Source organism: Nannospalax galili, unplaced genomic scaffold (assembly GCF_000622305.1).
Source record: "Nannospalax galili isolate Female #2095 unplaced genomic scaffold, S.galili_v1.0 scaffold211, whole genome shotgun sequence".
In the NCBI taxonomy this organism is placed as follows: Eukaryota; Metazoa; Chordata; class Mammalia; order Rodentia; family Spalacidae; genus Nannospalax; species Nannospalax galili.
Window position 1 is genome coordinate 2,095,961 of NW_008329624.1, and position 12,584 is coordinate 2,108,544.

General features: G+C 41.1%; 1 protein-coding gene and 1 pseudogene across 6 annotated transcripts in view; one reads left to right on the forward strand and one right to left on the reverse strand.

Annotated features, from left to right (window-relative positions):
- Window positions 1–12,584, forward strand: part of Arid1b (AT-rich interaction domain 1B) — a 417,231-nt gene that overhangs the window by 209,146 nt on the left and 195,501 nt on the right. The window lies entirely within an intron of this gene.
- On the reverse strand, window positions 8,081–8,176 carry LOC115071509 (annotated as a pseudogene).

Genomic DNA, 12,584 nt, shown 5'->3' on the forward strand with positions numbered 1-12,584 from the left:
TCTTGAGAGAATGCGATGTGCTGTAGCCAGCCAGCGTTCAGGTTTACACAGAGGGTCCTGGGGGTCAGCTTTCCTTTTCCATAATCTACGAAGCAATCTGTTTGTAATTCCTCTCTTTGCACATCAAAAGTGCTAGAAAACCCTGCAACAGAAGGGAATTTCTAAGTGCACCGTAGTGAACTTTGGGTTTTTTAAGCAACGTACGGTCCTCAGTGAGTGCAGGTACACTGCTATTTGCCAGTTCTAAAAGTTTTTGTTTTTCTTGCTCTAAGGTAACTTTGAATAGGACAGAAATAGTCTTTGCTGCTGCTCAGCACAGATTCCAGACTTCTTTCTAATATAGTAAACATTTATGTGTTTCAGCTTCATTGTCCATTTTTTAAAAAAGCATTTGAGTGCAACAACTTTCTAGTAGCTTAGACAAAGTAACTGGTGTCAGTTTATCTAAATTGAGATCCTGCATATGTAAATCGGAAACATCTTTCCTTAGTGCTTAATCCTCTGCAAGGAAGTAAAGGTGACCTCTCATTATTAGCTAGGAAATTTCTAATTCACTAGTTTTACTGCTGTAGGAAATCTATAGATTGTAATCAGTAATAAAACCATCGTAGGAAATCTAATGCTTTAACTTTTTAACAAGACAGAAAAAGGAAGGACCAGTGTGGTTTTTATGTGTGTTATCTGTAACAGCCTGAGGCTGGGAGTCCCCATCCCCATCTTGGTGGTGGGTTGTTTTTTTTTTGTTTCAGATAAATGTGAAATGGCAAGTATTAAAACGAAGCCACTGTCCATTTCTTTCTGTTTGCTTTTTCTCTTTTGCTTTTGTTTTTAGGTCAAGGCGGTAAAGCAGTCATTACTCGGGATTTTTGTATTCTTGCTATTGAACATGTATCTTTGCATTTTGAAAACTGGAAAAATGAACATAATTGTCAGGTAATTAAATTGATATTTGAGTCTATTGCACCCGCTCCAAGCTGTAACTCATTGCTCAGGAAGTATGTAGTTCTCTCACAGGTCCTCTTCTATTTGAATCCTACACCATCAGTCATTACAGCCAGAAAGAAATTATCTAGTGGTTGTGCTGTAGTTAGCTCAAATGACTTCAGTGTGGACAAAATGAAAGAAAGCTTAATAGGTGTGAAACGTATTTTTTGGATTATGGGAACTTTCATGATGAAGTTTAAAGTGAAAATGTAATATAGATTCATTGGGGAGTATAAGGAAAGAATTCTGTTATCTGAAAGTCACTATTTTATGAGCTGGGGTCCTCCATCCATTATCACAATAGAGATAGTGTTCTATAGTTCAGTTGTAAATTATATTTTATTTACTTTTGTGTGATAATGTGTGACATTTTGGGAGGATTTGTCTGTGATCAAAAATGAAATTTGAGGGCTAGAGCCATGGCTCACAGTTAAGAGCACTGGCAGAGGACCCTGTTTCAGGTCCCACTATCCACATGGCACCTAACAACCATCTGTAACTCCAGTTCCTGGGGATCCAATACCCTCTTCTGACCTCCACAGGCATTGCATGACACAGCTATGCTTATATACATGCAGGCAACACACTCATACACATAAAATAAAAATAATAAATGTTAAAAATTTTTTTAAAGGATTTTGATGTAGTACCATAAAATTTATTATTACTGGCTTTCTTAGAACCCTTTTCGATTAATACTTTGGTTACACTTTTTTGTTTTTTAAATTATGTTGGTCTGGAGAGATGGCTCAGTGGTTAAGAACACTGGCTGCTCTTGCAGAGGACCTGGTTTCAATTCCCAGAACCCACATCGTGGCTAACAGCCATCCATAACTCCATTTCCAGGGGATACAATGTCCTCTTCTGACCTCTGTGGGCATTGCACGACATGGGTACACTTACATACATGCAGGCAATGTACTCATACACATAAAATAAAAATAAAATAAATACTTAAAAAATAAAATACATTATGTGTGAAGCAGGGTCTGTGCATGTGAGTGTAGGTGCCAGAGGTGGAGGCCAGACATGTTGGATTCCTCGGAGGTGGAGTTAGAGGCAGTTGTAAGCCTCCCTACATGGGAACTGGGAATCAAACTCAGGTCCTCTGCAAGAATAGTACGTGGTCTTAACCTCTGATCCATCTCTTCAGCCCCTTGGTTGCATTTATTTTTAAAGTTACTTCTTTCTCAGAATTTATGATGACAAAGCACGTAGTATATCCTGGGTTCAGTCAGAAAGCCAATCTCGACTTACTTGTATTCTCTTTATAAAAGAAAGCCTTGAAAACAGTTCACCTATAAAGAAAGAGAATGACAAGCAGGCACCTCAGGGTCTGGAGAGCCCAGCAGAGGCGAGTCTATGAAGTATGAATTTGCCAAAATTGTCCTTTTTAGAAGTTGTTTTGTTTGTGTGTATGTGTGTGTGTGTGTGTGTGTGTGTGTGTGCGTGCGTGTCTGACCATGTAGCTGAGACTGTCTTGAAAGTCACTGTGTATTCTAGACTAGACTTGAATTTGTGATCCTCCTGCCTCAGCCTCCCAAGTCCTAGGATTATAGGTATGTGCCACTGTAACTGGCTTGCAAGATTATTTTAAATACTGTTTAAGACTTACAGTAAAATGAACACTGAGAAATTCATTACTAAACTCCTCTGGAGAAAGGAAAATTAAAGAAAGCCTAAGGTGCAGGACCTATATTCCCAGCCACTGAAGAGGTCAAGACCAGTGGATCACTTGAGCCCTAGTGTTCAAGTCCTGCCTGGGTAACACAGTGGGACCCAGTCTTTTTTTTAAATTGAATTTTTGTGTATTTCATACAGAACATTCCAGTTAATCTTAATCTTTATCCCCCTTACCCACTGGCACTCTCCCATAGTCCCCCACTGGAATTCATACATTTCTCTTAAGGCCTATTGTGTCAAGTTAGTGTCCCCAGATGTCCCTCAGTGCAAGTTCATCTACTGAGGTCTAGTCAGCCTATCTAGAGTCTCTCGTTTATAAGAATTGAGATATTCCTTATTGTCTTCTTTACCCCTTGTTCCATGTTCCGTGAGCCTTGGGTGGAGAGGTTGCATTGTAGATGTGCCACTTAGGTTTGGGAAATTCACAGATAATGTCTCTGTGTGACAAGTTGTGGTACTCTGTAATAGTCTCTGTCTGGTGCAAAACAAACTTCTTTGATGAGTGGTAACCGGGATGTGTATCTGTAAATATAAGGATACATACTTTGTACATATTAAGAAATTAGATTAGTCTAGGGGTGTGCCCGTTTTGGGGGTTCCTCTAGGATCTGTGGCCTCTCCAGCCATGTGTATTTGGTTATGTTTATAGTACCTGAGTTTCCTCCCATTGAGCGGGCTTTTATTCCAATTAGGTAGCTGTTGATTGCCCGCAAGATGAAGGTGCCACTACTGCACTAATGTCGCATGCTGTGCAGGTCACTGATGGGGTTATTTGGTCTTGAAGCTGGTGTTGGACCATGAATTGATACTCTACCCTAGCACCTTGCATAGTGCTTTCCAAAGCTATGAGAACTTGCCATCAGGGGAAGTGGCTTCCAGGTTAGTTCCAGCTCCATTGCTCCAAATCCTGTATCTGAAGTATGTTCTGTCTTTACCAGTAGAGTCTTACCTTCAAGTTCTAGGAGGCAATCAAGGGCTGTGGCAATAGCCTGTGTATTTTGGGGGTCTCTTGGACCACCCTGACCAACTACTCAAAGGTTTCTCCTGTCTGGCACTGTTTCTTGCTATGTAGCCTTTAGATATACACATGGATTAGAGATATTGTATGTGCAATTTGTCAGTGGTTGCGGGACTAAAATAATTTTCACTGACTTTTTTTATAGTAGCTAGTCATTATTTATCTCTCTTTTCTCTTTCCCTCGCTAACCCTTCCACCATGACTTCACCATTTAAAGTGTCCCCCTTTCTCCCTTGATAATATCAGTCTCCTATGGTCCCACCTCTCTTGAGAGCTTCTTTCCCTTTATCCCCACAGTTCCTTGTATAACCTTCCCTCCCTCCTCCCATTTAAATACTCCCATTCTATCCATTTCTCCCTTTGTAACACTTTTTTCCACTGTTCTTCTCTCTCAGATTCTTTCTTTTCCTTTACCTCCCTGGTTCCTTTTCATTATCCTGGCTCCTGTAGTTATGTCTGGATACATATTCCCATAAAAGGATTTGGTGCTAGGATCCACATATGAGGGAGGACATACATCATTTGTTTTTCTGAGTCTGTGTTACCTCTCTTAGTATAACAGTTTCTACTCCATCCATTTACCTACAAATTTCATGATTAGAACACTCACTGGAGGAAAGACAGCATCTTCAGCAAATAGTGCTGGCAAAACTGGATTCTCCACTGTAGAAGAATGAAACTAGACCCTTCCACCTTGCACTAAATCAGTTCCAAATGGATCAAAGACTTCAATGTGAATCCAGAAACTCTGAAACTGTTAGAAGAAAACATCGGCAATAACCTACAAGATATAGGTGTAGGAAAGGATTTTCTAAATCAGACATCAGTTGCTCAGGAATTAAGGTCAAGAATCAACAAGTGGGACCTCATTAAATTTAAAAGCTTCTGTATATCAAAAGAAGCAACCAAGGAAGTGAAGAGAAAACCTACAAAGTGTGAGAAAATCTCTCTCTTTACTAGTGACACATCTGATAGGTTTAACATCCAGAATATATAAAGAACTCAAAAAACAAAGAATCAAGGAAACAAGTGACCCAATTAAAAGATGCGTTAAGGATCTAAACAGAGACTTGTCAAAAGAAGAGATACAGATGGCTAAGAAATGTCTTAAAAAGTGTTCAACATCTTTAGTAGTTATGGAAATGCAAATTAAAACCACTTTAAGATTTCATCCTACCCCAGTCAGACTGGCTAAGATCAAGAGAACAAATGATACAAAATACTGGGGAGGATGTGGAGAAAGGGGAACACTCATCCACTGCTGGTGGGATTGCAAACTCGTGCAGCCTCTATGGGAAACAGTGTGGCTAACTCTTAAAAATCTAAAAATTAGCCTAGCATATGACCTGCTAGCATATGAAACAGTGTGCTTAAAAATCTAAAAATTAGCCTAGCATATGACCTGCTAGCATATGACCTAGCATATGACTCATCCTGTTGCAGAGACACTTGTACATCCATGTTTGTTGCTGCTCTTTTCACAATAGCTAAGAGATGGAAGCAACCTAAGTGTCCCCTCAACTGACGAGTGGATAATAAAAATGTGGTTCATTTACACAATGGAGTCCTCCTACTCAGCGGTAAAGAAAGATCAAATCAGTCTTTTTTTCCCAAGTAGTTTATGGAATGAAAACAAAAGAACTGAAATGCTGTCCAATTAGAGAACAAATTAGAAGAGAGATAGCTACTAAATTCCTTCTGTCCAGAAAGGGAGGTTTTCTTTAGTTACTCCATGATCATAACATTTTCAATGGAAACCACTGAAAGAAGAAAAATATCAGCAGAATTTCAGAGGTGTAGCCAAGAGGAAGGGGGTGGATCCTGCTGGTCTGGTAGCTGTTTCTCAGTTAGTGAGTTTAGAGCCCTAAAGGGGGGGAAAAATCCTTACAACTATTCCTAACTATGAAAGTTCATAGAAATTAATAAAATGAATGAATGAATTAATTAATTAAATAAGTAAATAAAAAATAAATTGTAAAAGTTAAGTAGCTCAAACCAACTCTCAGAGCTTGTATACCATATTGATTAGCCCAGAAGCCTTTGTCTAAGCCAGTCTTGTCCTGTCTTATCTCATCTTGCCTGGTCTCTTCTCTCCTTCACTTTCCCTCTCTCCGGCTCTCTCTTTCTCCCTCCCTCCCTTCTCTGGCCTTGACCACTGGAGTCCACCTGCCTCTGCCCCACGCCTATGTGCTTGGATTAAGTGCATCACCTCACCCTGCCCCTTTTTCTTTCAATCCAGATACACTCCAGATTACTGAGGCTTTAGTAGGCTGTGTTGCTTCCTCAAGGTCAGCTGTCACTCACAGGAACACCAGGTGCTTATCTTTAGAAATGGGTGTTCTGGATGAAGATAGGACTGAGGGCCTGTCACAAAATCTCTGAATACTGCTGGTTATTGGGTCTTCCTGTCCCCTACTTTGAAATTTTAGTAATGCCCCTCATTTATTGAGCACTGCCTTGGTCTAGAAATTTACTGTCGTCCTCACAGTTCTGCAAACACAGATGATGTTTTCCTTATTTCACACATTACAAACCAGATGTTGTGCCGGGCGTGGTGACACACGCCTTTAATCTCAGCACTTGAGGCAGAGGCAGGCAGTGTGAGTTCAAGGCCAGTCTGGTCTACATAGTGAGTTCCAGGACATCTGGGGCTACAGGGAGACCCTGTCTCAAAAAAACAAACAAACAAAAAAAAACAACCAGATGTTGCACGCTGCATGTGGTGATGTGTGCCTTTAATCTCAGCCCTCAGGAGGCAGAGGCAGGTAGATCTCTTTGAGGTTGAGGCCCACCCTGGTTCACATTGTGACTTCCAGGTGGGCTGTGACTAGGGAGACCCTGTCAAAAAACAATCAACAACAACAAACCCCAGATGTTGCAAGAAGCTATCCTGTCCAAGTTCCCACAGGTGACAAATAAACGGCAGCTTAAAACTCCAGACCTGTTTGCTTGGCTTTGAAGTCTCACACTCTGCCACAGGTCACAGAGCAGATCTTTATTCAGTTCTTTCTTTACAGCAAATGAGAGGAGTGCTTTTCATTGACTTTTGGGTTTCTGTCTTTTTGAGAGGAAATTGTTCTGCTGGGAAGAGCAGTGCTGGAGGACTGACTGCATGGAGATGCGTTTGGATCTTGTTTGGTGACTCATACCTTTAATCCCAGCACTCAGGCGGCAGAGGCAGGAGATCTCTGTGGGATCCAGGCCAACCTGGGATGGACTACATAGTGAGACCCTGCTAGATCTTCTGTTTTAGGGCAGAAGCAACAGAGCCGGAGAGCCTGGCCTCAGCATTCTAGAGATATCCTGGCTGCTGGGGCTGCCCTGGGATAGCAAAATGTTAATGAGGACATTTTATAGCTATGGCAACTGGAACTGCAGGGATTCGATGCCCATGTGGATGCCATTGACTGATATCTTCCCTAGGAGATGAGTCTGGTTTCTGTGCCCACTCTGTTGCTTCATTTGAAGGAAAATACTATTTATTAGAACGTGTATTCAGAAAGAGCTAGAATTCTTGGACATCTCAAACATGCCAGTTCCTATAATCCAGGTCTGAGGGCTTACCAGGGCTGTGTGTAGTCTGCATAGCCTAGAGGACCCACTACCCTTGAGCCAGTCTCCCACAAAAAACATGAAGTGCTTTTTGGCCCAGAGTCATTGCTTTATTGTTTTCTGTTCAAGGGCTTAATTTTTAAGGAGTTTGGAGTAATCATAAATCTGGTGATAGCAATCGATAAGAGAAAGAGAATGTGAAATCTCAATATGTTCATATCAATTACATATTTAAAAGTATTTTGTGTGTATTATCTTGAGTCAAATAACAATGTATAATTTAAAATATTGCCATCCTTTTCCTCCTATATATCTGCTGAAAGATCCAGTATCTGTGAGGAACCACATGCTTGTATTTCTGTTGGATAACACAGGCATAGAAAATCTGCCAACCAAGTTCTATTCCTACAACAGTGATTCTTGAACTGAACATCAGAGTCACCTGGGAGCATTTAAAAATGCACCATACTTTGAATCAGTTTTGGAGGCTGGTAAAGAAACCAAACATCAGTAAAGTTCACCTTGTACCCTTAAAAAAAAAAAAAAAGGCATATAGATTTATTGAGGGAGGGGACAGTCATGGCAGACACAGTCTTTTTTTAAAAAAAATTTTTGTTATTTTTGTTTTATGTATATGAGTGTTATGCCTGCATGTAGGTAAGTGTACCCGTGCCGTGCAATGCCCTCAGAGACAGTTCCATCCCCTGGAACTGGAGTTACAGACAGTTGTTAGCTGACTTGTGGGTACGGGGATTCAAACCCAGGTCTTCTGCAAGAACAGTCAGTGTTCTTAACTGCTGAGCCATCTCTCCAGTCCCAACACAGTCTTTGACCCCTGCAGAAAATAAGATGGAACGCCTCACGAATTTATGCATTATCCTTGCTCAGACATGGTCATCTTCTCTGTATTGAGTCTTATTAAATGTGCTGTGGAAGCAGGTACCATCTCTAACCTTTAAGGCTGTTTTTACTTGACCCTTTCTCCTTGTTTTCAAACTCATCCTTTCCCCTCCCACTAAGATTGCATATTTTTATTGAATTCTTTTTACATGTCATGCAATACATCTTAATCATATGTAGACCCCCTCCATAGCCTACCCACAGGATTTCATGCATTCTGTTCTACAATGTTAAAGCCTATTAAGTCAAGTTTGTGCACCCAAATATTTCTAAGTATGAGTTCATCCACTGGTCAGCCCTTAAAGAAGACCAATCTCCCTCACCTAGCAGTTATCAGCTGCCAATAGTTCCTCAGCTAAAGTTGGGGATTCCTGCCCATCTCCCTAGTTCTATGCTAGATTTTTTGTCTGGTTTGAGTTTGCATGGGTCTTGGGCATGCTGTCACTGTTACTATAAGTTCATATGAGCAAGTTCCAACTGCCTGGAAAGCTCATTTCCTTAATGGTCACACATCACCCCTGCTGTTAAAATCTTTCCACCCCTCTTCTACCGTGGTCCCTGAGCCCTGGGTTGGTAAGGCTTAATATAGAAGTCCCTTTCAGGGACACACACTCTACAGTCTTTTATTCGCTACGCTTTGACCAGTCGTGGCCTTCTGTTGCAGGAGGAAGCTTTGCTGATGCAAGTTGAGAGATGCATTAGTGTTCTCTCTACCCCCTGCTCCACTATGTTCCATGAGCCTTAGGTGTAGAGATTCCATTGTAGATGTGTCACTTAGGGCTGGGCATCTCACAGACACCTATTAGATTTATCACTTTCTGTTGGTTCAATTTATAAATCAAGAATTCCTCTCTTGACATTTTGAGTGGGGTGACTTACTTCATTATAGAAGTTAAAGCTGAGGGTGAGCCAGAGTTTCAAATTATTCTGCATAAAGTATGTTCCAGGAAGAGGGTAACAGTGGACTAGACTGGGAAGCGGCTAGTTTGGAGTTGGCCCCAGGTAGCTAAACTTGGGTTGTCAAGAATGTGGCGTTTTTATATTCTGGATACAATATTCCCATTGTCTTGGCAAGGGTTCTCCAAGTCTTCAGCTGGCCACACTGTCTTAGGAGTTGGTCCATGTCAAAGAACTCCCAGTAGGCAGTGTGGGAATACTGATGGAGCCAGTTCTAACAGCTTCATTCTCAGCAGAGACATGACAATGTCAGTTAGATCAAGAACACATGACAGGGATTAGGGCTACATTTTGCTGGAGGCTCAACAAAGCCTTTCCTGTAAGGAGAGGCAGATGTTGCATACCTGGCTTTGGTTGTCAGTGGTAGGCTCCAACCAATTGTAAATAGAAGACATTATTTCATTATTAGAGTAATACAAAGTAGTACAAAAAGTAATAATCTAGGGTTTAGAAAGAAAAGTTTTAATGGAAATTTTCTCAAATAAACCATGTGTGACCTTAGAAAAGTCATGATCTGTTTGATTTCCATTTTCTTCATCTGTATAGCCAGAGGATAACCTCTTCGTGCCTGGTATTCCTTCTGCGTTTGTAAATAGCGCTGCAGTGTATGTGTGGCATACCCCTTAAGTCTGTGTTTTTGTGACGTGTATCAGGGTAGAAGTCATTGGTACCTCTAAAGGTTGATCCTACCATAAGTGGCTCCTTTTCCAAGGTCATCCCAGGAACCAGCCACTGTCTTCCAATACTATGTGAAGTATATTGACTTAGAGTTCATCTGACACATCGTGATGAGAGAATTCAGTGCAGGAACTCTTGCACCCTGAAGGCCAGGCCTTCAGTTGAGCACAATGATATTAAGAAGTGCTGGGCGCACCTTTACTGTTTTACATGTCCTCCATTTGGTTAGTTAAAGGAATTTACCAGATTAGTTAGCACTCAGGGCAGGATCTGTCATGAGCCAAGGCCCAGTCACCTTGGCTTCGGCTGCCACGTTAGGTGTCACTCGGAGGCTGGGCTGGCTGCTCTGTAGGCTCAGTGGTGTCTTTTGAATCTCATGGACTTCTTTCTTTCTGAACTGACTAGAAACTCATTGCACTATAGCCAAATTAGATGTCAGCACAAAGGGAATTCAGTGGCAGACCTGAACAGAGTAGAAGTGACAAGTGAAAATCAATTAAAAGCCGCATGGGTCTGTTCAGTAACATAGGCCAGCACTGTGGGGACCTTATGCTGAGCTCCTTGCTGCACATCGATGCCTTGACTTTACGTGTTGCTAATGTACACATATGAAACCTGTGGGCATCGTGGAATTTTTTATGGCATTATTGAATACTTGAATATTTGCTTGGATTTTTTTGTTGTCGTTGTTGGCTCAGCATATAAACCTGGTTTCTTCTGGAGACAAAAGAAAAGTTTAAGACTCAGTTAAACTCATTTTATAATGCTGAGTCCCAAGGAGACGGGTCCTAGAAGCTGTTGAAGGACCATGCAACTAAAGGTTGGCCGGCAGTAAGCTATTGCCTGTTGAGCTCCACAGATGTCAGTAGTCTTGCAACGATGTCAGCATTCTGTGTCCGCTGTTGGACACAACACTTTGGCCGTGTTATTTCTGTTGACTCGTCTCCCTTGGCTCTCACCAACCCACTTCACTTCTGAATCTGGACTAAGCCCGTATCCTTTGACAAAATTCTCCTTGATAAGTTGACTAAACTCAGCTTGTTTCTCTCTCTCTCTCTCTCTCTCTCTCTCTCTCTCTCTCTCTCTCTCTCTCTCTCTCTCTCAATTTCTATGTTTGTAAATTAGTAGCTTTATGAGTTCTAAAATAAGGGACTTATGTTGTGATTCTATTAACTTGGATCCTTCCAGATGGTTGATAAGAGTCTTCCTATACTTAAGTGAATTGAAACCCACTTATAATCACATTGTTGTGGAATGAACTCAATGTTCATCTTCCGCAGTGTAGCTACGAGTAGCTTTCTGGGTGTAAAGCTTGATATGTGGATTGCACACTTTCTGGCAGGGTTCCCATATCCAATAGTGAGGTGGTGCTGTTTGCACACCGAATTAGCCAGAGTTTTGATGCAAGGGTGATCATCCGAATTCCAAATATGAGAACACAATAGTTTTCAATTAAATATAAACTTTAATCATGGTATCACAGCTAGAACTGTTAAGTCTCCTTTGTAAACCAAAGAGTATTGAGTCAAATGTACATTTTATTACATTTAGTCAATAGAATTTATTGACTGCCTTCTGTACACTAAAGACTGCGCTAGTTGCTGTATTATGTCAGGAATAAAAAGATGAATAGCAACACACGCCATTCTCTGTCTTCTAGGAACATACAGGCTAAAATAGAAAACAATCAGCTCACTATAATTCAGTATTTTGAAGAATAGCTGGCTAATCAGACTGGGATAAAAGAGATGATACTTGATATCATACCCTTCTTTTCACACAATGCCTGCCATGTGGTGTAGATACTTAGAAAATTTCTGATTGGGAAGTAAGTTTGAATTGTGCTTGAAATAAAGAGTTGACAAGAACCTGAACTAAAGAAAAAAAAAATGGAGAAAGTGAAATGGTTTTCAACTGCAGCAGTAAAAGAGACATAAAATTCAGCTCAGGAAGATCGGTGAATAGTCAGTAACAGACAAAGAGAATACAGAGGTTGGCTAGAGATCAGTAAGGTAGAAAGAATTAGCTGTTCTTGACTTAATGGTTTGGTGGGACAGCTCCGAAGACTGTTCGGTATGCCATGGAAAAGTCTGGTCAGTTTAGAGCCCCAGAGGATGAAATAAAGATAAAATTTTAGGATTTGGCAAAAACTTTTCTATTTTAAAGCCAGTGATGCAAATAAGTTTCCTCAAGAAAAATGATAATGTATGTGGAAGATCCTGAGCAGGGGGTAGGGGTGGGTATGTGGTTTCTCTCCGCCCCAACCCCCACCCCTTCAGTGATCAGCAGGAGCCTAACCTAGGGTCTGGCAGATTCTAAGCAAGCTCTCTGCCACTGAGCTACACACCCAATCTGCTCATAATCTGAGTGTGTTTATTAATTCCTTAAGTTTGTGTACAGCGTAATGCTTTATGTAAGGCATTTTTATACTTTGGCTCAGTTGTTCTCCTTCCATGCTGCCCTCCTTCCTTCTAAGCTGTTCTCCTCCACCTAAGGTAGTTTTCCTTTCTCTTACATACATTGTATCTCTCTTTTTTTTCCCTTTCTTTAAGATTTCCTTCCTCTCATAATCCTTTTTCTAGTTTCTGTGGTTTCTCTCCGCCCCAACCCCCACCCCTTCAGTGATCAGCAGGAGCCTAACCTAGGGTCTGGCAGATTCTAAGCAAGCTCTCTGCCACTGAGCTACACACCCAATCTGCTCATAATCTGAGTGTGTTTATTAATTCCTTAAGTTTGTGTACAGCGTAATGCTTTATGTAAGGCATTTTTATACTTTGGCTCAGTTGTTCTCCTTCCATGCTGCCCTCCTTCC